General features: G+C 40.5%; 1 long non-coding RNA gene across 3 annotated transcripts in view; it reads right to left on the bottom strand.

Annotated features, from left to right (window-relative positions):
- Positions 1-926: 926 nt before the first annotated feature.
- LOC128852520 (uncharacterized) overlaps positions 927-20,908 on the bottom strand; it is a 34,533-nt gene continuing 14,551 nt past the window's right edge. For all 3 annotated transcript variants that reach the window (XR_008450402.1, XR_008450403.1, XR_008450404.1), the window contains 3 exons: positions 2,431-2,554; positions 2,267-2,341; positions 927-997 (listed from right to left, as the gene is read on the bottom strand). This is a non-coding gene — a long non-coding RNA (uncharacterized LOC128852520). The remainder of the gene's footprint in view (positions 998-2,266; positions 2,342-2,430; positions 2,555-20,908) is intronic.

Raw genomic sequence — 20,908 nt, 5'->3', positions numbered from 1 at the left:
TTTGGCAGAGACCGGCTTCGTGGGAGATGTCGGGGAGCCTGAAAGGACCATATCCTGCTGGTTCGCAAGGGTTTATCCAGAAGAGTCAGCGTTGGGGGAAACTATTTATCTGAAGCATTGGTGGAGTGTCATAAATGAGCATTAAGCGTGTGATGTATCAGTACCATAACTGAGATAACTTTTTGAATATGAAAATAAAAAAGAAAAGTTCATTGAATTGATATTTGCTGCTTGATTCTAATTCCTACAAAAGTGACTTTCAAAAGTTTATCTGCTAGTTAAAGGAATAAGAATAAAGCCTAACTGCTTCAATTAATTGCAATATATAAGATAAGATACAAATATGCATAAATTTCAAGTGTGTCCTCAACTGAAAAGTAAACATCTGGCATATTAAATTCCTAAGTGAGCATTAAGGCTTCAGTCTTCTTTCCAGTAGGTTACGTTGTAACCTATCTACCGTGTGTTATATCAGTAGGTTATAGGATAACCTGTCAGTCAGTGATGGTAGAACCAACAGGTTATCCCACAGCCTGCTGTAAAATTAAAAAAAATAAATTTTACAGCACAATAAGCAAAATTTACAGATGTATATTTTTCACATCCTTACATAATGATACCTAATATGCATATTAACCCTGTAATCACTAAATGCCTGCCGCACCTGCAAAAGCCAACCAACTTTGCCCCATCTATGGTTATAAAATCCTTAATAGCTCCATGGCATTTGCATTCACCAACACCAATAGGAGTCAGAGTAGGAGAGGCTACAGATCTCAGCGCAGAACTGCAAATCTTCCTACTTTTCTATCTAGTTCAGTGTGCAACTAGTTAGAAAGACAGAAATAACATAGCAGCTGTCAGTCATTGCAATAGTCTCATCTCTTTTTTTCCTCTATATGTTCCAGCTAGATGCAACGACCCACCTGTCTGTCCCGACTCCAGAGTTCGGCTTTGGCCATTTCTTCTACGTCTGCTCACTCAATACAGACAATTTCTATAACGAGAACAGCAGAAGCGCATTCAATTCTGATATAGGGCAATATTAAGTTCAGTCCTATTCAAGAACCTTATTGCTTTTAGGCAGCAATGGATCTAAGCCGACTGCACACTTTTTTTTCATTCCATGCAAGCTGCCATCTTGTAGGAAAGAAGGAATAAACATATGGATATGAAATATGTTGGAATAATCACTTTCGGCACTGATACTTGCCTGTCTGTGTAGACATCAGAGAACACATAATATCTAGCTCTCTACATGTTGTGTTATTTCACACCGCCTCCCATTTCACACAGAAAAGGCATTTGACTTTGTCTAATACAAGCTCAAGATCTCATAGATTTACCACAAAGAAGAATCCAACTCTCTGGAGTGGTCTTATTTATTTCAGCAAAAATATGGTAAATTTAAGGTATGAAATGTCAAAAGAAAATCAACGTAACAATGACTAATGAAGACAAAGTTCACAGAACTTGCTTGAGTGCACAGTTCACTACTTTTCTGAAGGAACAAGGAAAAAAACAAGTCTAGTGGATAGCAGCCAAAAAGCAGTTGAATACTTATCCCATTCAAGACTTACACTGTTCAGATGTAAAATTATATAAATTTAGAAGACGTACTTTATGAGAAACCACAAAATCATCAAATAACTAGGGACAATATTTAAGAATCTTATTTTGCTTTTTTAAAGAAGACACAGAGCCAAATAAACATGAAACAACAAAGCACAGATTTCTATCCTAAGTGATTCAGGTATTTAGACAAGAAATAATTTGGGGAGAGGGAGAAAACTAAGTGAGGAGCAGAGACATGACATTACTCTGTCTGTTCTCCTGGATGATTAATAAGCAAATTATATATCACCATTTCTACTCCAACACTTCAGAAGCATATCCGGTCTTTCTGGGAATCTATCTTAGTATGCCAAGTAGCTGCCAAGACTTCCACACTTTCCATGCAGATGATTAAACTGGTCAAAATATTGTTATGTGAAAAATGAGTAAGTCAGAGGATAATGAATCTCTGGATTTTGAGTTGTCTGAAAATCCTTAAAAAAAAAAAATTGGCAGCATGAAACATTTTCAGGGTGAGATGGAGCAGAGAACACAGGCACGAGGTCTCACAAAACAGTCCTGCACCACAGTGCTCAGGGGGTGTACCACGTTGTAGCTTGAACATATTCTATTTTGTTCTGCTTATTTTGTCTCTGTCGAATAAATGCAAATATGAAGAAACAAAACAACATTTTTTTTTCATGACTCCTACCTCGACAGCTGAGTGAGTTGACCGGTTTTGTCGCAAACATCAAGAATTTGCATTTGCACTTACTGTGCACCTTGCCTGGAAGGAGAAAGCGATGAATTTTAGTCTCTGTTCTTCCCACGCCACACGGTACAAGCGTGGCACATCCACTTCACTGCTCACCTCACCTTTTCTTGTATGAAAAATGGAGAAGATCTGCTGGCAGCACAAGGATCCTGCTTTAATTAATTGCCTTTTCTTGCAGCAGTGTTCAGCTCATAATACGACAGATCCTCCATGCTAATGAGCACCCTGGAAAGATATACAACTAAATGGTTAGAGATAGGAGATATTTAATGTCTTTAGATGTTTTAAAGAAAAATACTGAAGTTTTGAGTTGTACTTTGACCTGGGTGCGCTTTCATTAATTAAAGCAGGGTATCTGGAGTCCTCAGCACAAGAAAGACACGAATCTGTTAGAGCAAGTCCAAAGCAGTGCCATGAATATGATCCGAGGGCTGGAGCACCTCTGCTGTAAGGACAGGCTGAGAGAGTTGGGGTTGTTCAGCCCGGAGAAGAGAAGGCTCTGGGGAGACCTTAGAGCAGCTTCCAGTGCTGAAAGGGGCTCCAGGAACGGTGTGAAGAGGCTCTGGATCAGGGAGTGCTGGGATAGGATGAGGGGGAATGGTTTTAAGCTGAAAGAGGGGAGATTTAGGTGAGATCTTAGGAAGAAATATTTGGCAGACTATATCCCAAAAATACTTTAGGTTTGGAAACCTACCCTTTTGAGTATTGATGGACCAGGATCCCGGCATACGATCACAAATTATATCAGCTAGAGCCCCAATCAATTAAAAAATGCTATTTCTAGTTTAGTAACACAAATCCAACTTCTGGATTTAGCATGGAATCCCAACACATTTCTTCAGACATGAGCCTCAGAGGTGGTGTAATTCGCAGAAATTAAGTTTTAAATTGTCACTACAGAGGAATCTAAAGAATTGAGACGAAACTAGCCAGAAACATCGGAATATTGAAAATAGAGCAAGAAAATCACCTGCTTCCCTCTTTTACTTGGAAGAGTGTTCCCCAGGGTTCCTCTGTCTTTACAGGGATGTAAAGGCAAGAAATCTCCCAGAACACAGAGTTATCGGAAACACATTTTGATCTGTAAATACTATCCTTAAAAACAAGCTCCTCCAAGCCTACATTTATAGGCTTATTTTCATAATGACAGTTTCGCTACATTTGTTGAATTGTAAACCATGTAAAGCTCAGCAATAGAACGTCTGCAATCTGTAGCAGTAATGGGAGGCATGTCTCATAAACAAGATAAGTTGCTCCTTGCCAATATTGTTACACTTCATAAATACGAACTCAAGTCTGTTTTCCGTTTCCTAGATCAGTAGCAGACTTCTATTTTAATTAAACACAACATATAAAATATTCATTTAAAAAACAAACATCATTGTTTTAAAGACATTATGCTAAATTAAATTACGGCGCTTTTGCCATAAAATTATTGCACAAAAGAACACTTTTGAATTCTGAGTGGATTAAGAAAGCACAAGTGTCCATCAAAACCCTATTGTAGGTTGATAGTAGGAAGATGGTAGTTGCCCGGCAAATAAAACTGCTTAGATTTCCTGATAATGCAAGTGCTTATACAAATTCATTCCAATTCCCAAAGATTACTCATTTCAGCTGTGGTGGTAAACAAGAAACTACATCACATGGCAGTGAGGAAGATGCTGCCTGTCCCATTTTATGCATCACAACTACTGAGTGTTTCACTCGACACTGACATAACTTATTGTCCCATTTCATTAGACTGATGTTGGATAACTTTGATTGAGCAGTCTTTGACAGACTATATCCCAAAAGTACTTTAGGTTTGGAAACCTACCCTTTTGAGTATTGATGGACCAGGATCCCGGCATACAATCACAAATTATATCAGCTAGAGCCCAAATCAATTAAAAAAATGCTATTTCTAGCTTAGTAACACAAATCCAACTTCTGCATTTAGCATGGAATCCCAACATATTTCTTCAGACATGAGCCTCAGAGGTGGTGCAATTCGCAGAAATTAAGTTTTTAAATCGTCACTACAGAGGAATCTAAAGAATTGAGAAGAAACTAGCCAGAAACATCGGAATATTGATCTGTGCTACAGCACCAGCAACGCATGAGCAGGCAGCAGCTATCTACAAAAAGTTGCCTGTGAAACATCACCAGTAAAAAAGTACGGCTCAGTTTTAAATCTACCTAAACAGCCAGTACCAGGCATCAACTGTGCCACAGGAATAGGCAGACATTTACTTCAGAAACTTCTTAAGTGACTGCAATATCTTAGTCGCATCATATCACCCTTGTGTGCCCTTAAATAAAAGTGTTCTAGAAAACTGCAATCACTCAGTTCGGGCTTTAAGTGCTACACTTGACTATATTGACCTGTTTATTACTAAAGCCATTTAAACAGGTTTCAGAAAGTAGACTTAGGCTCTCAGTGTCTGTTACCCGTATACATAATTTTCTCAAGTCGATGCCTGAACTGACTCTGTAATACAGACCAGTAGTCAGAGCTTGCTCCAGTCTGGCAAAAGCTTTACGTCGACTTAATATCATCCTTCTGCTCCAAGAGACAAGTGGAAAAAAAAAACAATAGGCAAGAAGTAGCATTAACGTACTGCTAGAATTTCAGGCTTCATTTCAGAAGAGCAGGAATAGAAATACGAAATAGTAGAAAAAAAAGTAAGTCTTGGGATGTGTCTTTGCCTTGGGTCACTGAAAAACAACACGCGGCTCAAATATATGTTCTACTAGTAACTTTCCAGAAAGGAAGTCCTCAATCAGCCCAAGATTCAAGAAGATGAAGAAAAGATGCAATAAAATCAGGCCAGATAATCCAGCGCCTTGTGCTGTCCCGGAGTCCTACAGCTTTGGTACAAAATATGCGAACTATTTAATTTTTTATGGTAAAACAAATCTAACAGGGATCTTCAGAGACTTCCTTCTACAGGATTTGCCACATTTCAAGCCTTAAAAACACCTTATTCACCAGAAAAAGATAAGTAAGGAAATACCTCAAACCCTAACCATCAACTTGAGTCTAAGTCTGACTGTTGGTAACAGTTATGTTCTCTTCGCACAATCATATGTTCTGAGCATGAAATGACCTTTCATTTATGTGCTCATCCACAGCGCGATTCCTCTCAGCTCATTTGTTTCAATTTTAATTATCAAAGTTTTAATAACTGTTTCTAATAAGCAAGATCATTTTCCTCTCAGATTTCCTCCTGTTTTCCGTAAATGAACTGGTTTTATTAAAACTAAAAGTGACAATTCCTGTTTGGCCATGGGCTTTTAGCTCATATATACCTCCTTTAATCTCTTGATTCGGCGAGGCCGATACTTTCATTCCAAATTGCTGTTACTACCTCCACTAATTCATTACACACAGATATGGTGCAAATGTGAAGTCATTTCAGCAGGTTTCAGGCTTTATAAATTGCAGCAGTCCTGCATTACATGTTCCATTGTAAAAGACAAAGAACTTTGGGAATATTTCTATTCCGAGTTGATTTATATAAGAATAAACAGGAGGCAATTTATACAAATGAACTGCAGTAATAAACTGCATTAATCAGACCAAGTATTGTACAGGATGGTGATCACAGATTCACAGAATAGTTTGGGTTGGAAGGGACCTTAAAGATCATCCAGGGATGGGGAGAAGGGATTAACTGTACTTCCAGAATGAGAGGAATCGGTGTAGTAGGACTCCTGCCCACCTCCTATATTTAAGCTTAGCAAGAAGCAACTTCAGCCCTGGCAAAAAAATGTTTCAAACTCCTGAAAGAGATCTGAATAAGTTGTGTAAGTATTTAATGAACTAATTCTGTCACTGCTTCCTGGAAGCTTCAGTTATCAGACGTGATGTTTTCATCATCCATTTATTTCTATAAAAAATGTAAAAATTTAAAATGACTAAATTTGACTTATACTCTATGCATCAATTAACTGGCCAGTAATTGTTCTTCACCTGGTTTCCAAGTATAGGCCTGTTTCCTGATCAGTCTTTTCCACTAATAAAAGTCTTTCAATGTTTTCAGATTTCGACACCACGGAACTATAAAAGCCATCACTTCACTCTGTCTTATAGTCCGTGAGCTGTAAAATCACCAGATAGACCCTCTTTGCTTACCCTAAAAGCTGAAAGAGGTCCCTCTGAAAGAAATCACGAGCCACGCCGGCTCTGAAAGAACGGAGGCACATCAACTCATTTTGCACTTCAGCAGGCTATAAGAAAATTCATGTTTTTTCTCCTTTTCAATACATCTGGTGCCGGCGGAGGGGAGCGATGACGGATAACCCCGCTGGCTGGTAGGCTGTGGGAGCACGGAATTCAAAGGGCAGGAGATCTGTTCTTCTCATAGGAGCACACATCCATCAGCAAGGCAAAATTAAACTCGTTTTTGGCTGAGAAACACAGAATTTCAGGCATGGTAGCTCCAAAGAGGGACTAATATGTCGCAATGCAAAGCGGCTGAGTGCAGACACCTAATGTTTCTGTACATTTTTTTTCGTCGCGCAGAGCTTTAGAATCACCACCTTCTCTAATAAACGTCTGAACAAAAGCTGGGCTTCTTAAAGCTAGGATTTGAGCTGGCTTTGGAGGACATTTCATATCATCAAAGTCTTTGTGTTCACTTAAGCAAATACAATCTCCTCAGTTTCTCATTCTCACATGTCTAGCTTTTTCCACGCTAACCAGAGAAGTCTGATTCTTGATTGAATATCATATTCTTTACAAGCCATAAATGTTTGCATCATGTGAAAAAAGCGACTCGCCAAAGATATTTCATTACAGAGTAAACTGAGAAGATCTAGATGATCTTTAAGGTCCCTTTGAGCCCAAAGCATTCTATGATTCTATGGTTATTATTTGCATTGCCACACGTAGTTCAGATGAAGGTCTCCTCCGCAGCAGACTGTGGCCATCAGCGCCTTAATTCACTTCTTCAGCAAAGCAAGTTACAAGAAAGCCGGGGAGGGGCTGTTCACAAAGGTTTGTGGTGATAGGACGAGGGGCAATGGGGATAAACTGGAGAGGGGCAGATTTAGACTGGACATAAGGAGGAATTTCTTCACCATAGGAGTGGTGAGGCCCTGGAACAGGTTGCCCAGAGCAGTGGTGGCTGCCCTATCCGTGGAGGGGTTCCAGGCCAGGTTGGATGGGGCTTGGAGCCCCTGAGCCAGTGGGAGGTGTTCCACTGGGGGTTGGAACTGGATGATCTTTAAGGTCCCTCCCAACCCAAACTGTTCTATGATTCTATGAGTGCACGAACCGGACCACACGCTGCTCCGCAAGAGCGAGCAGAAGCCTGGGTGAAAGCACCTCTGTGAACATACACAGACCATGGAAAATTTCTCTGCATTTTTACAGTACAAAAGGTGCACTCACGCCACATTACAGACACAGTACGCTATACCCGCCTTGGTGCTAAGAAAATGGAGCAATGTGTTAGCAGGATAATACCACTCTGACCATAAGGTGGCTGACCCATAAATGCTGATACAACCCGGAGTGATGTTAACACCTTTACTAAGTGAGTTTGGCAGGGATAGCTATAGGTGAAGTGCTACAGAGCCTTTCCATTTTCCTTATTCAGTCCAGCAGTATTGTACTTACATCGATATAACCAAACCGGAATAAATTACTCTTTTTTTAAAAGTGATCATTATTTACCGTGAGTGGCTTTAAACTACGTTCTTTGCCGATCCAAATGTACCGCTGTTCTGAATAACTACATTAAATTTGGCATTTCCATTAGTATTGTGAGAGCTTTGAGCAGTTTATTTTATAATCATCCAGATAATGTTTTTACTCAACAGCTTTATCCTAACATTTTCATAAGTTAGAACAAGCACAGCATTTAGCAAACTGAGAATAACTACCAATATCAATGCCAATATTAGAACGCGATCAGTAGCCAGAAATGCAATGGTACGCCATCCTACAGAGGGAAACGCAAGCAGTACATGGAAAACCTTCTGCGCAGCCACTGAGAAAGTTATTAGAGAAAGTATATAGTAATTATTTCTGTAAAAGTTCAGGATATGCAATCTTATCCCATTCTACAGAATGAAAAGCAAGCAGCACATTGAAAAACTTCTGCACAATCACGTAGAAAGTTATTAGCAGAATGTATATAGCAATTATTTCTGTAAAAGTTAAGGATATGTTTAATAGGGAACATAGAAAACATTATGTGAAATTAAGCATGTTTGTCATTACTGTGATGACTCAAGGAATGTTTCGGCAGGTGTGGAAGCAGCGTCACACCTACTGAATAGGAACGGGAATATGAAATTGCCTTTTTATTACAGTACTTGTTAGGAAAACAGCTTTTAGAAAAACACATACTGAAAGTTTCTGCCAAGTTAAATACTTTCTAACATATTAACTATTATTAAAAACGCTTAAGCAAGTCCCCAGGTATCTTTATTTTTCCCAAATGTGTACGATACGTCTCAAAAAATACTATATGACGCTAATAAACAGTTACGTACCTTCTGTTACAAATATATTAAAGCACGGAGTTTACAACAGGATGTATCTGGGTGTAGGATTCTGTGTACGTATTTGGGAAAGGAAGGAGCAGCTCACGATTGCTTCACTCTGCCGTTAGGAGCGATGAAATCCTCTCACAGGGTTCGACTGGGTCCCTGGAGCCAGTAATTCTCAACATCATAAACGTGGGATCAAGAAACACCGCTGATATTTTTCAGCTGGAACAAAGTCCAGCTCAGCAACATTCTCCAAAGTTAAGAAATTTACTTCCATCAAATCTAAATATATGTGGAGCTAAATATAGTAAACCTCAACTTGAAAAATCACGGCTAAAGCTAACATACACTCGAGTCTCAGTCTGTGCACCAGCTGTGGATAAAAATGTGCTGAAAAGTAGAACATTTTGTCTCTTTTCATTTATCAAACATTCAGTTGCAAACACACAGTCATCTGTTTAAGAAGAGCTGAGAATCTGTTAAAATTATGCATTTGATGGTGTTGCGAATTTAAATCATGATTTTCTCTGGAATTTAAATTCTCAGGTAACTTTTCTATGGGTAATGCTTACAATCAAGAAAACTTTGGTTATCGGAGGTCTTTTTGTAAATGTACTTATAAATTTTGGCAACAATTTTTCATTTATTTGTTCCAATAAGGATTTAATTAATATAAGCAATGTCATGTTGTGAGACAGTTGCAAAACACATATCTGCATCATGCCTGCAGATTAATGAATCATCCTAACCGCTAGTATAAATTTAGATATTATTTTGTTTCTTTTTTTTTTTATCCATTATCACAGGCATTATCGTAGGATCACTAAAGCACTGTCAACCTCAACATTTCCATCTTTCACAAGGAAGGATTTACAAGTCTATACAGTCGACCAAGTCCCTAAATGAAACTGTGTGATCAGGAATAAGGCGACACAGGACCCAGGTAGACTCCAGATGAAAGGTTATAAGCAGACCTAGGCTTTATCCTTTATTTCCTTTTCAAACCTGAGAGAACATTAAAGGATGGCTCAAGAGCCCATTCAACTGGTGATTCTTTGCGAGCCAAACAAAATTTTCCCTGTCCAGAACACAGTAATCTGTATCTGAACAAATTCTCTATAGTCTCTTTAAGGCCAAGACAAAGAAATATGGTTACTTCTCCTCCTTCAACACTCCTCTTCCCTCAACGGCTATGCCCCATTCGAGCCCTCATCCTAACTCTCCTCAGGATCACTCCTTTTCTTCTTTCTTCCTTGCACACGCTCTCAGCACTCTGCTTTCCTCTTCTTTCCCCTTATGGTACAAACACGCATTTAGCCTCAGTCATCTTAAAAATGCCTGATGCTACCCATGCTCTTCCCACTGCCCCTTCTTCTTTTTTTCTCCTTTTTTTTCCTCCTTTTTTTCCTCCTTTTTTCTCAGTTCCCTGGAGCTGCTTTGTCACCTCTCCCTGGTATCCCTTCCCCTTAAATCTCTTCCAGATTGCCTTTTTCCACTTCCCTCCCCTTGGTCTTCTTCAGCTCTGCTAAAGAACCACCTTCCAAGGACAGGATCATCACAAATCTCCCTTAGTCCTTGTTAAACTCAAAGTCCACCATGACTTCGTCTTTATTTCAACCACCTACTGCTGAATTTCCCTGTCACTTTTTATTTTCCTGACCTTAGCTTCCAAGGATCCACCACCTTTTTTCTCCTCTCCACTTTCTACAGGGGAGGATGGGTCTCCGAGAAACCCCTACATTATATTTTCCGTAAGCAGCTTTGATGTGTCTTTCCATTTGAGGATGCCATCCCACTCAACTACCTCCTCATACTCTCTCAAATGCTTCCTAAAAACTCATGGTGTTCCTGGTGACGGGAAGAGAGTTCATCAAAGCACTGACACTGAATTGCTCTGCGAGTGAACCTCCTACGCCCCGAGACAAAAATAAACAACAACAGTCAGAAATACTGCTAAGAAACCATATGCTTCAGATTTTTGGCTATCACCAGAAGAATGGGAATTGTTGGTACTCTGGGTCCCCGAGAATCACACCATACACACAGTAAAAATAACGATAATATTTCTTTCAGATAAATTTGAAGTACAGACAATCTGATGAAGTGCATTGGCTCTATTTACTAATTCTTAGCAAACTATTTTAGATGGTTAAAGTGTCTGTTATGTTATTTTTCGTCCCAACTCAGAGCTCCAGACAGCTGGAGGTGTTTAAAGAGAAAAGTAATGTGCATTTTTTCCACAATATGTAGAATTCCTATTCTTATATTAGTTTTTATTCTTAGAAGCTTGAGCTGAAATTTGAGTTCCACTGCAATTCTCCCACTAATTGCCTTGAATAATTCAAATTTTACCACTCTCAAGGGCACAACTGGAGCCAGACTGTTATAAGCCGTATTTGTTACTCTGGAGCCAACAAAATAAGGATGCTTTATGCTGTAGAGCACGCTGAGCTTAAGTTACATTATTTTGTTTGTTTCAAATTTAGACAAGGGGAAAAAAAAAAACCACAGGGGATTGGTTTTGTCGAAGGAGCCACCAATAAACACAGAGCAAGGGAAATTTTACTTTTAAAGCAACAGGAATACACTCAAATCACAGAGTAACCCTGAGGACTGTACTTTGCCGAACAAAATTAGAAAAGGCCTAAACTGTGGTCTCTCTCTATTTTTGGCTCAACAGAGAAATTCTGAAGCTGCTGATGATTTGAAACGGGTCCTGAAGAGAAGGAAGGAAATTAGAATTTTTTTTAACTTACAAAATTGTCTTGCCTGGGTAATAACACTGAGCACGACTGTCACTCTGAAGACATATTAGCTCATTTAGGTAATTAGTGTGAGCAGCATGTTTCTCTGCTTATTCCATTCAATTATAGGGTGCTCACTTTGTCATTACTGGAGTATCTTAATGTGACTTGTAATTAGTGTAATTACAATCCAATGTTAATTATATCTGCCACTTAGACATAATTTTATATAGTAATGGTCTTATTCTCAATAACCTTATTATGTTGTTTATTCAAACAGGAATTTAGCCTTCTTTCATGCATCAAATATGGAGATTACAAAAAGTACCGCCTGTCATTTTTGTAGTTATGACTAGGGGATCTTTGCATTGCAAAATTATATTTGGGGCAATCAATGAATAGAGAAAACCAAATTATGGAGACTGATTATTAAAGACATGCTGAACTAACAAAAATAATTTGCATAGGAGGCACATTAAGCCCTACCCTGGTTCACGAGTGCCGCAGAGAGAGAGGTCAGTGGCCATAAGTTAAGCAGAGCACAAGAGACTGCAATATACAGAGTATATCTAGTGGTGTGTACACTTCTATTTATCATACTACTATCTCTCTTATTAGCAGAGAAATAAAATAGCAAGACTAGATGGGCCAAATAGTGTCCTCGGAAAGGTTTCTCAGTTGCAGTGACACCTTTTAGCGCGGGGCTTATGCACTTGTTATGGGTTTGGGTGTTTTTCACAGGCTTCCTTTCTCTTACCAACAACATTTTTGGGGGTACAGCCACACCGTGCGTTAAAATCCTACAATCATTAGGGTTGGAAAAGACCTCCAAGACCATCGAGTCCGACCATCAGTTCAACACCACCGTGCCTACTAAACCATGTCCTGAAGTGCCACATCTACGCATTTTTTGAACCCCTCCAGGGATGGAGACTCCACCACCGCTCTGGGCATCCTCTTCCAACGCTTCACCCAATTCACACAAGGAGTGGGGTTTTGCACAGTCTTCCCTGAGCTTTCCTTTGCCTTACAGGGTTGGACCTCTTCCGGATGAAGCCAAAGTGAAAGAAATGCCCCAGGAAAATCCCCAGTGCGTCAGCAAAGGGTTCTCTCCCTCAGCACCAGACCACGACAAGTCAGAATAAAAAGCCCGCAAACACAGCCAGTGAGTTCCCAGCACCATTTTGCTCTACTGATCTGCTCCCACCGGGCCTCACCGCTCGCTGCCACAGCAATAAGCTCATCAGACAGTGAACAAAGAGTCGTTCTGTAAAACAAGGTTTTCTTGGAATTAGCTTCAGACTGCCATAAACTCTTTCTGGAAGTAAGGATTCCTCCAGAGCCAAATCACACCTTACCCCATGCATTCCTACCCGCTATCTCTGACATACACAGTTGCATAGATTTAGATTAAAATCTCCTAAAAAAGCCAGTCAAAACAATGCCCATATCTCTCCCTCCACGGGGACTCTAAAGGACAAGTAACACATGATAAATATTAGTCATGTTATTTAATGCACTATGTCGAACAGTGGCATAAGAACCGTAGGGGTGGAGAAGGGAATTTGGCAGCTCTCTGGGAGATGGAAACCGAGATCTCCCCTAATCCATGTCTTTTACTGAGTCTGAAAAGGGTTTCAGGCTTTGAGCTCACTCTTCGGAGGCTAATGAATCATTCAGATTTCCATGGCTCAGGGTGATGTCCCAAGACAGCTGGCAGCTTTCTTTGAGCTTAAGAAAATCAGGAAGTTTCAAAATTAAAGCAGAGAGTCAGGGAAAATAAAAGTAAATCACGGGCATGTAGAGCGAAGAACGGTGTTATCGCTAACCCAGCTGGATAACCAGGAAACATTCTCCAGTACTCAAGAGGGGCTTAAGGAGTAAAATCCTGTGCTGTGAGTTAAGCCCCCTCCTTCGCTTTCTGCTGCCGAGAAGCCTTTCTCCCAGGTTCCATGAGGCTCTCCATGCCTCCACTCTCTGCCTGTTACCAGACACGCAATACAAACTCAACAGTTTGCTCTTGTTCGCCTTCCCAGCTATGGCCTTTTGGAAAACACGTGTGCACAGGCACGTTCCCGCATGAGCTACTGGAAGCAAATGTTCCTTCTGCCTTAGGTCCCTGCGAAAGGCAATGAACCTCCCTTGTGTTTCTCAGGATCACGCATAGCTTTTGAACTATTTTAGCAGTCTCACAGGCAAGACACCGCCTTAGCCCTTTTATATTTCTTTTCCATAAAATAGAATTATTTTTACTCTTAAATCTGTCGCATTAAGTGGGAATGGTATCTGGTTAGGTTGACTTTAAAACTCTCAGGTATCTTAGTATCATTCTACTGAAAAAAGATATTTAAGATATTTATTGACATTTTTAAAATGTTCCAAAAGAAAAAAAAAAAACACAACTTTTTTGTTGTTGTTTCAGTGGTTGAACAGAACACATCTGGATTACCACAATTCTATAACATTGAGGTTATATTCACAAGACAGCTCCTACTCTCTGTGAGTAGGAACTTCATCTACGAAACTATCTCAAACACAACAAACAACTCAGTACACAACATTGCTCTGGTAGATACCCTGGTATTACAAAATCAAATAAATCTCTTGGTTATAGGATAACTATGATTTATCCTTCATAAAATGTAAATCTAACTGGTACTTCTGCATAAATAATGATTTCTTACTTGCTGCCAGTTAAATCATGGTTCTGCCAATAACACTCAAGAAGTTGACAAGCCAACCTGATTTACTTGTCTTTTTCTTTATTTTCTTTTACACTCGAAGTCCATCCCCAAACAGCAGGCAGTGAATTTACAGTTCTCCGGTGCTTAAAGTCACTCAGCCCTCAGCCCTGTGCATTAGAACACCCCACAAGGACTGATGGAATCACCTCAAAAAGTGCCGCCTGTTGCATTTTATTGCTTAAATACAGTCAACAGGGGCATCTCAGCAATGCGCATTCAAACCAAGGCTGCTCATCAACTATAAACCATCAGATATAAGTTCTTCCACTTTCTTTGGCACCTGAAAGGACACAGCTTGAAGAACAGGTCAGCTGTTTAATAAATGCCTCTTGTCTCTTACATCCTTGCTGTCCTGCTAAAAGTGCAAAGTTCTGTGTGATAAAAGGTTAACTCCCCAACTTTTGGTATTTTTTTAATAAACAAAGCACTGTTCCTGGTCAGTACAGCCATAGATAAGCTACGAATGAATGTGAATTCAAGATGACTGGAAAAAGAGAAGCCTGTACTGGCTCTTCATAGGACAGACTGGGAGCTGGTTACATCTGCAGGAATCACTTCCTACCTGGATTTGTCCGCTTCCCTCGGAGAGGTCAGGACCGACCACACAGGGGTCCACTGCACGGGTCCTCCCACGCAGGAGGGATTTCCCCAGGCAATCTCCAAGATGGGTTTCTGTCTTCTACGTAGTCCCCCAAACAGCAGAGCCACGAGAATCAGGTGGGAGGAAGTGGCCAAAGATCAGAGGGTCCATTCACCTCTTCCAAGGAGGAATAAAGATCTACCACGGTGCTTCTCAGAAAGGTTTCCTAAGACACTGTTCTTAGACTCACAAGGAGCAACTTTTCACAGTCTCTACAGGGAATTTATTCCAGTACTTAACAACTTTAATATTAAAAACTGTTCCCACCTTTTTTTAACCAACTCTTCCCTGCCGTGATTTTTTTGAGATCATTACTCTTCTTCTATCACAAGGGGCATAGGGAATAGATTGCTTCTTTTCTTCTCACAGCAGGCTTTTCCATCTTTGAAGACTTTATTACTGACATTGAGCATCTTGAAGCTGGAGAGGAAAACCAGTGCAAGTAGTGGATTTGGGAGATATGCTCAGCCTCTTCTTTCATAGGGTCTTCTTCATTCCTGCAGGCTTCCGTCTTAGTCACCTTCCACACCCATGACAAGTTGCATTGCCACGGCCCTTATTCCAGCAACGACTGCACTGAATTGTCTCCTCAGCACCAGGGTACCTCCTGAGCCACCCATATCCCTGATCCCACAGCGAAGGATGTAAAACTGGAGATGGAGTACCACCAGTAGGATATCTATGGAGGCATCCAGCAAACACATTGAGAGCTTCCAGGGAGCTCCCAGCCAACAGTACGACGTCGCCTAGTGCCCAGCCACAACTCTGAAGCCGGGCTATGATGAAGGCAAACGACAGCTATGATCCATCAGTGGTCAGACATCCTGTCAAACAGTCTGCACTTAAGCGCCAAATTCCTGTCTTCTCGTACAGCTTCACAGTAACCATAACACCAAGTCTGAAAGAACTGATGAATTGTGTCAATTACTGTATTGCAGACATACAAGTCACACTAATGCACAGCAAATACGGCACTCCCTTAATTACAGTTACAGACATGTACATTTGTTTTTCTTAGTAATTAAAATGTTCTATTGTACTTAATACCGTTATCTGTATTCTTTGGTTAAGTGCAATTTAATTTGCTTTCTTAAGAAAGCTGGGTAATTTAAAATGAAAAACATATCTCTCTTGCTAATATCCTTTTTCCAATGCTATTGCTTTCTATGTCTGCAGATCTAGAACACAGTAGCTTCTCCTGAGTTTGTTCACGAAGTTTCCAGAAGATAATGCTGTTCTAAAGCCCAAGAAAACATTTATTTTTGATAGGCTTGGGAAAGTTGCTAAGACATTTAATAGGATAAATGAGGCACCTGAAGCATTTGGAAGGAGTTTTCATGAGGAAAGCAGAGGTTGCGCTGTGGCACTGCTTTGAGTGCACCGTTCATAGCTGATGTGCTGTATTTAACTCACCAACAGCTGAAGGAACTCCCCTTAATCCCTCTAAGATGAAAAGTTCCCTTGCTAAAGGGGAAACATTTTAGGATGTTCCACACTGGAGAAAAAAAAATCACAGTGGTGATAGAAGCAGCTCAGTCCCACATCTACCTGCGCAGGGAACCAGAGACCCTTCTTACTCATTATTTCTCAATATTTCAGCTCACAACGGCACATGGGAAGGTCTGCAAATACAAATTTGAGCTGTCACTAACGTCATTATTATTTGACTTGTCGCAGCACAGAAAGAATTTCTTCCCTGCGGGAGATTATCCCATTGCTTCTCTGCGTACTGTCCCCTCCGCGACCACAATCCATCCATAATCAGTTTGCCCGGAATGATCAAGGATGGAAAAAGTTACAGGAAGGAAAAGTATTTCAGCACACATTCAGGGATGAAATACTGCAGACTGAAGTAGTGACTACCATCCATCCTACACAAACCAGGAAGATATCCAGACCAAGCGCTTTAAGCCGCAGTTTGGCTGACTGGCATTGCTAGAGGAAAGAGAGTTTTTGTAAACAGCATGAGCAAACAGCGGGCTGCTACAGACTCTCCAAGAATGTCCTCACCCGTGTTTGCTGTACAGCGAACAATTCATTTCGAAAGGCGCTCTCCCCAACGGCGCGCCAACAGCAGACTTTCTCCATCCTCTAGTGTCACAGAAACGGGGATATTGTGAAAGCATTCACAAGAGATGACCTGTCTTAATCTCAGCTGTCATTTCCAATACTGTTTAAGTTTACACAGCCTCTCTAGGAAGGATGGAGCAATGTTTAAACATTATCCACTCCCTTCCTGTAATTTCTTATGCTGTTTTTATTCCTTATCTCAAGCTGGAGAATCTCAAACTGAATCTGAGCTCCTGTTCTCCCTGTATGACTCGTTAGTAGAGCACAGAAAAAAAACGTCCAATATTCATTTAAAAAGGTTTACAGTCTGGTCCAGATTCAAACTTTCACATTTTTTTAGTTCAAGAACGGGAATTTCCCAACCCACCTTTCATGCACAGGCCTGATTTTGTCACACTGCGTAAAAACTCTTCCAATCCAGATTTTTGCTTAATATGAAATGCAATGCTATCCAAACCCAAATACCAATACCAGCAGTATCTCATACTGAAAAGATTCAGACATTACGTCAGAAACCAGATATCTTACAGGATTACCAACTTACAGGCAGGGCAAGAGTCACCTCAAGCCTTCAAAGAGCAGCAGCCACTTATGGAGAAGTTTCTTCTAGCCTTCGCCTGTGAGCTTGAGAGCCACACTGCCTCGTCTTGCCCTCCACCAGCTGTGCTCGCATTGCCCTGCATACACAGATCCTGCCCTGATCTCCAATTTTTTCTCAGATTCAAGGAAACCCAAACCTTGCCAAATTATAAGAAATACCACAAAGCCTCATGGTAAAAAACTAGAAATAAACAAAGCTATGGGAGGAAGCTCAATTCAGAATAAACGCTCTTCCTCTCACAGAAGGTATCTCAAAACCCAAACAGTTAATTAATTACGACTTCATCTGTAGTGAGGTTAAATCAAGCAAGTTTGGGCCATTACTATAAAAATTTCACACTGTTTTAATCACAAAAACTGTAAGCTTTCAAACTGAAAATTTGCAGATGGCATTAGGATACGTAACTCCCATTAGCTAACAGGTTCAGGTACCTAAACATCTTTGAGAGTTTCTTGCAACATCCACTTTTGGCCACACAGACGAAAAGGGAATTTACTTCATTACCAACTCCTTCACCTGCATGTTGAGAAGACAATTTTCAGGCCGGTATTGCAGTCGCATGTGGTCAATAGGCCTTAATCATTTAAAAACACAAAAGAGGGACAACAATATCCAACATATACGATAGATGTTGGCCCAGTTGAATGTGAAGCACCTGGAGCGCCGCACTATGCTGTCCTTCATGGATGTCCATGAGTTGCATTTGTGATGTGCCAATCAGCCTGGCAGAGCTCTGTGTTTCATTAAAACCTTACCGTGTCCCTACAGGACTGCAGCCCAAAATGAGCACCGCATGCTAAAGACACGGGGCTCACAAGGATGAACCCTTCCTGAATACACCACGAGCAACTTACTCCTTCAGCTTTGTCTTTAGACCAAGATTTTCCTCGTCTCGTGTGCTTACGCTCCAAGCAACTCATCTACATTTCTCCACGACAACTTCCTAACTCTTCAGAGAGCACATCGAGGCAAACGCTACCGTGGACAAGAAAGAAAGCAGCACTACGAATTTAAATCAGCGCCGTTTAAGCCCTTTAGCAAACAAGACCTCAGCTGCAGGCTCTGCTCTGCTTCGCTGCTTCTCAGTCACTGCCACCCTCACGTGAAAGAGTCCCTCCTGCCACGAGTCAATGCGACTCCTTGGACTCAACTAGCTGTGAACCCATTTGCGCAGCTGGTGAATTCGCCTCGCTTGCTATTATTAAAACCTAAACAAGAAAGGCACAGACGCAGAATTCATTTTATTTTACGCTTTTTTTTTTCTTCTCCTGGCAAACAAAACACTGCCAGAGTACTCTATTGCTACAATACTCTAACCTAGGGTTTAACGCAGCCAGCTGACACATACTAAAATTACAACTTGTATTCTCAGCACCAGGATTTTAACATGTACTAGTTAACCTCTGTTAAAAATTCTCCTGTTTCCCCTTGTGGCTGCAGGGACACATGTTTTCCTACAATGTTCAGTCAAGGTTGAAAAGTAAGAGCCTTTCTGGTTTGCAGCCCATCCACCTAAACTGCCCGTCTGAATCCCTTTCTCTGTCCTAAGAGGAAGGGATAATATAATTAATATATATATAGTTATGTATAATTAATACTATAACAAAAGCCTTCTCCTCTGAAAAGCAACAGTTAGATACCCAAGCTCTCTATCAGGCCACAATAATATACTTTGTAAAGCACTTTGCAATACGTACCATTTCAATTTTCCAGCAGAGACCAAAACAAATTAGCAGCTTGTATTCCTCTGTGCTTTGATAATAATTTGCTTCCAGTTCTGTGTCGGTGATCAGGGTTAGTCTAATGAGGGGCAGGAAATAGTAACATCCTAATTAAACTGGGGCATATAGGAAGCAAACCATAAATCAGGTAGTTAGCTGGAGCTCAGTGGGCAGTACTTGTGCCGAAAAGAAATGAATTTAAAAAAACAGTAATAAATTAAAGGCCAGAGGAGAAACAGAAAGGTAATTGCTTTGACCTGGATTGTATTTGCTCAAGTTCTTTTTCAAAACTTTTTCCAAGACAGTGTGCTGCTGTTATCCATCCGGGTTCCCAGACGCCACAGAGAACAATGTATTCAGCCCCAAACGTAAAGATGTACTTTCTTCTTTGGGGGAATCAAAAAGATGATGCACAAGTTGCATTCTCATTTATGAAATTAAGCTACTTTACATTTACAATAACCCATGTACTTTTATGGATAAGAAAAACTGACCTCAGCCGCAACACAGAAGATACAAAACCTACAACTCGGAAGAGCAGCAGCAGCAAATCTATAATTTTTACTCAGTTCACCTGCAGCACTTACAGAAAAACACATTTTATGTAGGAATTCTGACTCACCTGCACAAGAAAGTCTCTGCTCTCTCCTATAGTCACAAACACAGAGCCCCCAGAGTAGAAGCAGCTTATGCTTATGGAAGGACTTTTTCTGCTGGCTTAGTAAAGTCAGCTTTTAGGAACATAAGTAAAACAGACAAGAGTTTCTTGGTCAGGGCAGCTGCATTCGCATCACTTTTGCACAGTGATATCATCTAGAGACATGAATCTTTCACAACTGGAGCAAATATAGCTACGCCAGCAAAACGTTGCAGCAAGGCCACGTTTCGGTCTTCTTGCACCACAAGGGAAAACTGCACATGGAAATCAATGGGAGGGAAAGGAACAAAACTAAAGTGCCAGAACATTTCAGAGGAGTCAATCCTTTGTATTTTCAGATTTCCAGTTGCCTTGCTGGAGAAGATCTTATTTCTGCAGTAAAATCACCACGAAAGCCTCACATCCAGAACTGTAAACGCATTCATGCAGCTCTTTTGGCAAACATATGCGCAGCTTCAGGAACAGGACTGCAACACTGCCATATTCAGGCTTTTCTCAAATTGCCTCTGCTTATTCCTATACTCAGTTATAGTGTATATATACAAAAATCACAGAATCACAGAATCACCAGGTTGGAAAGGACCCACTGGATCATCGAGTCCAACCATTCCTAACACTCCCTAAACCATGTCCCTAAGCACCTCATCCACCCGTTCCTTAAACACCTCCAGGGAAGGCGACTCGACCGCCTCCCTGGGCAGCCTGTTATATATGCTTATATATTTTATATATATTACACTTCTTGCTTTTATTTGCATACAAACTCCTTAAGGTGGCTTATATCAAAAATTCTGCCGAAATAACTGTTAATAGGGTCAGTAGGAATAACAGCAAATATTAATGGGAACATCATATATCATCGCAGTCATTCAAGGAAAAAAAGGTATGTGTAAAACCAAATTGAAAACACCTCCT

Source organism: Cuculus canorus, chromosome 6 (genome assembly GCF_017976375.1).
Source record: "Cuculus canorus isolate bCucCan1 chromosome 6, bCucCan1.pri, whole genome shotgun sequence".
In the NCBI taxonomy this organism is placed as follows: domain Eukaryota; kingdom Metazoa; phylum Chordata; class Aves; order Cuculiformes; family Cuculidae; genus Cuculus; species Cuculus canorus.
This window is presented reverse-complemented; position numbering and strand designations above follow the sequence as displayed.